Source organism: Lathyrus oleraceus, chromosome 2, assembly GCF_024323335.1.
Source record: "Lathyrus oleraceus cultivar Zhongwan6 chromosome 2, CAAS_Psat_ZW6_1.0, whole genome shotgun sequence".
Lineage (NCBI taxonomy): Eukaryota > Viridiplantae > Streptophyta > Magnoliopsida > Fabales > Fabaceae > Lathyrus > Lathyrus oleraceus.
The window spans coordinates 150290109-150295164 of record NC_066580.1 but is presented as its reverse complement, the minus strand read 5'-3'; positions in this window follow the sequence as shown (position 1 = coordinate 150295164).

The window sequence follows — 5056 nt, the reverse complement described above, 5'->3', positions numbered from 1 at the left end:
ATGCGGGGCACGATATCTGCCGAAGCGAGATGATCCTGGCAAGCCTTTATGAATCTTTGAGCGATGAAGTATCTCAATTGAAGAATATGGGGGACAAAGGGAACCTTCTCCCATTTGGACCTTTTTGGTTATTGCGGCTCTGGCTAAATGTCACTTTCGAGGCCAGCCTGCCGAACAAAGGCCTCGTCGACGAAGATGCTGAGGAGATCCGGAACAGAAGATTCGAAGGCCCTAGGTTAGCTCAACTGACTCCAAATGATGGAGGACAAGCCCTCCAACCGACTTTCATGGGATATATCATGATGTTTGCTAAGTTCCATGTCTTCACTTCAAGCATGGCCCCATTCTCCTTCAAGAAAATTGGTCCCAAGTGGTTTACTAGGACCTTTCCATCTCTATCCAACAAACAGGAGACAAAATCTTTGTTGATTTGGGAAGCCTTTTTGACCCCCAGGATTCTAACTCTTCGACTCAACCCTTCGAAGGTTCAAGTTACTTTGATAACCTATCAACCCAACCTCGTCGCTCGACAATTTGGGTTAGTTCAGGTCCTTCCAAAGTGCCTGTATGACAAGAAGGGTAGTCTATCCTCCATAATGCAGTCCACACTGAAGCTATTGCTTTCAAACACATATCCAGATATATTGACAGAACCCAACTTACTCCATTCAACTTCGAGCCCAGCTTCCTCTGCAGTCGAGAGTTTGGGAAATGGTGGACTAAGTACTACGTCGAAGAATTTTTTGATGTCACCTCTTTCATTCAACTATTTGACAAAGCTTTTCTTCTTGTACAAGAAAAGACCAGGAAAGGTACTTATACATTTATAAGAGAAATTCAAGCTTTTCAAAGCTATTTTGAAACTACCTATAGACCTGATGATCTGAGTCGAACCATCCGCGAAGCAGCTGTCACGCTTAAAGAGAAATTTTCAAAGAAAATGGAAAACTTAAAGATTCCCTCATACGTTCCTCATGAGAAATGCTATGAAATGGCTCTTGAATTGTTTCTCCCAAAGTTTCCTCCACTGCCTAATGCTGACTTTGGAGTGGCCCTTGCCCCTCCATTTCCAGATTGGTTTATTTGTGGGGATTCCATTAAAATACTTCGACAACAATCTCAGAAAAAAGCTCAGCGGGGGGTTGCGACTAAGCATACTCTAGGCAGTTTCAAAGGGCATCTTTATATAGGGATCGAAGATGTCTGAATCGAATCGGACATATATGAAGGTGTGACATAAGAAGTTTCCCTCGAAGTACATTCCCTTTGAAAGCCATTATTCTTAACTAACACTAACTGTTTTATGTTGTTCTCATTTAGCTATCAAGACTCTACCTAAAAAACCTGCCACCAAAGAGACCAGTCGAGTCGAAGACTGAAGGAGGCAGCAAGCCTGCAAAGGTACCCTCTTATTTTATTGCTTCTTTTGTCTTTGTTGTATATTGATGATACTAATATTCCTGCTCTTAACTCAGACTGCTCGAGAACCTCCAGTAAGTCCCTTAAAAATCCAAAATTCTGCTAACATTCATGTCATTATAGAATCTGACGAAGAGGATTTGTCGCCGGTTCTCGACCTAACTTCTAGGAAGAGGAAGCCACAGCCAAAGGCTACTGATGTTTTGGACCAACCTCTGGTCAAACTTCCAAGAAAAAGGCCTGCTGCACTTGTTATCTAAGAGCCCACTGTAGCACCTCAAATTTGCACCCTGCCATTTTGTACATTCATTGCATATTAGGTCATAGCATTAACAATGTCCACTGCATAACATTGCATTGTCCATGTGCCCAAGTGCAAGCTCAGTTGATGAATCAGGTCAACTGATTAGGAGAATCAGTCAGTCAAACAAGCAAGTGCCATTTTCATTGAGACAAAGCCCTAGGGTTGATTTTTCAAGCTCATATGATCCAAGGATCATTTTGAAGTGGTTTGGCCAAAGATTGGATGCTCAGAAGTCACCAGTCATTGTTCAGTCAACCAGAAAACCTAGAAAGTCAACTGTGGTCAACTGTGGTCAACTGTGCCCGATTTTATGGATTGGAAGGTGGGAAATGGTTTGAAAGGCCTCATTCATGTCCATATAAGTCTCATTTGACATGCCAAAGACCAAGGTTGAAGATTTGGAGGTCAGACAGAAAGTTTCCAAAAATAGCAGGCGACCTGTAATTTCAGCTGCCCAAAATGGAAACTTTTTCTCCTCAAAATAACTTCATCATACAAGCTTCAAATGGAATTTTGTCCAACATGAAAGTTGAAGATCTTGTTCTCACCTTTCCAAAAAGTCCAAGAACTTGAAAATCCAATGTGTGGTTTGCAAAATATGGCTCAGTGAATTTCAGAAAAGACCCGTAATCAGGAGGCCATAACTACCACATGGATTGTCCAAATTGCAAGTTCTTTATATGCACAAACTCCATTTGACATGTACTTCAAGGGTGCATCTTTGGATTTTTCCAAAAGTGGCCAATGCAAAAAGTCACTTTTCAACTGGACTGTTAAATTGGATCAGGGGCAAAATTGTCCAAATGTCAAAATATTTGGAATTTTGAGATGGGACCTTTTGCAACACCTCAGGAATGGCATTTGGAATGTGTTTGAATCATCACTTTATGCATAGGCTTTGTAAATTGAGATTTGGTTTGAAAAATGCAATGGTTAAAATTGGACATTATGCCATCATATGGTGAAATTGCAAAATACATGGCCAATAGAAATGAGACTTGTTTCTACACATCACATGTGATATTTTGGACTTGCTTGAACCAAAATTGAGCTGATATATGGACCGATTTAGAGGAAGGGTATTTTGGCCACTTTGAGTGAAAATGCACAATTAGCTTAACATTCCAATTGGGTTAATTACATTGATTAATCATGATTAAGCTAACATATAAAAGCCTAATTACTCCATAAACATAACAGAATCATCATTTCACCAAAATTCAGATCAAAAAACTCATCAAATTCTCTCAATTCTTCAAGAACACCAACACCTTCAAATCCACAATTCTTCATCATTCCTAAACCAAATCACGAATTTCCTTTTGCATCAACCTCTATCCATCATCCTCTTGATCTATTTGTGAGATTTGGACTGTAAAGATCGCTGAATCGCGACTGTCATAGGAAGGTGCTCTAATGGTAAATCAAGAATTCGCACGCTAGGAGTGGAATCAATCGAAACTGAGCTCGGCAATCAACTTCTTGTAGCTTGTGGCGCAACTGTTTTGGACTCATAGGCCTGGAAACTTCACGAACGATACTGCCACTTCCAGGTTTGAGGTTTTTCGAATCTCATGATTTATTTGATTGATATATGCGTTGTGAAGCCTGTTTATCATAGATCATGGATATGCTCGTGGTTTTAGAAATGGTTAACTGTAGCTTAAGAAATCGCGATTTGAATTTTTGTAACCAAACCCTAACTTGCTCGATCCATGGAACCTAGGAAGAGTTGGAAGAAATTGAATGGATATTTGGATTGTAGATGAGTAGACGGTTCGAATGCATATTCGCATGTCAATTTTTGTGTTGGTTTGAAATTGCGTGTTCTTGGCATGGCTGATGAAGAAGAAGAAGATTTCTGGAAATTTTATGAGTTTGATCCAGAAACTCGTTTGAAAATTTGAATTCTATGTTTCCCGCTGGCGCCATCAATAATTTACAGAATTGCCATTATGTTATTTCAATTAATTTAGATAATTCATAAAAAATCATTAACACATGAAAAATTCCTAGAAAAATATAGAAAAATCAGAAAAATGTGGAAATTGTTTTGTTGACTTTGTGGCTGAGTGTAGATGATTTTTGACCTATTGGTCAAAGTTGTGCATGGTGTATTTTTCATTTGACCTAGGGTTCCTCCATACATGTCCATTTTTGCTACCTTTGACTAATTCCATTGTGAAATGCACATGATGTAAAATAAATTCTTGCCAATTTTTGTGATGATTCTTGACTGGATGAGGTTTATTTCCATGTAAATTTCATGCATTTTTGATACCTGGTTATGTAGTTGTGAATTTTGTAACTTAGGTGTGACAATTGGTGTCACACCTCTTGATGTCAATTTGCTGGAATTCTTTGAGTGGCCTATGCTTGTTAAGATGACATGAAATTTTACATGAATGTTGATTAACATGTTAGGAAGCTATGAGAATTTTTGTGGAATTTTACACTGCATTTTCAAATTGATTGTGAATTTTCCTTTCTGGTGGTTGAATTTGCAAGCTCATGTGACCTAGGTTGGTAGATTGGTTGGGAAATGCTCATGTGGTATTGTATGATCATGAAATTTGACATGCTTGTAGTAGACACATGTTAGGACCTCCCTGTTTTGGTCTCATCCATTTCTGTTTTGTTTTCATTGAGTTATGAATTTGTGAAGTGGAAGCATGTATTGATGTTGTGATTTGGAGCCTATAATTGTGTCTGTTTTTGTTGATTTTCATTGACATGGTTCCATTTTCCCAATTGAGCTCAAATTTGACATGGTAGACCTTGAATACCCCCTGTTTAGGTGTAATTTATTTGAGAATTTTTGGGATTGTGTTGATGTGGATATGAATGCAATAATTCTGTTTGTAGGCTTAGTGCTTCCTTTGAACTAGTTTGCCTTATTTTGTGCATAGAATGAGCATGATGAATGATATGACCATGAAATTTGGTAGAATAGTTCCTGACATGTGTAGCTTTCATTTGGCTTTGGTCCTACTAATTTCCCATGTAATGTCACTGTTTACCATTGAATTGAAGTTAATGTACATTTTGTAGCTTCATTTGATTGTGTTTTTGCATGCTTAGACATGTTGAATTAATTCCCATTGTTCCACTAGTCCAAATTGTATGAAAATTGACATGTAGCTTGTTGAATGTCCTCTGTTTAGGATATAATTTTTGTGGAATTTTCCATGCTGTTTTGATATTTTTTTTGGATGTGATCTTGCTGGTTGCTCATACGTGGTTTACATTTGCTTCCTTTGCCTTACATGTTGCATAAATTGAAATAGGTGTATAGTTTGGATATGGGACCAATTGGGATCCCTTTGTTATTGA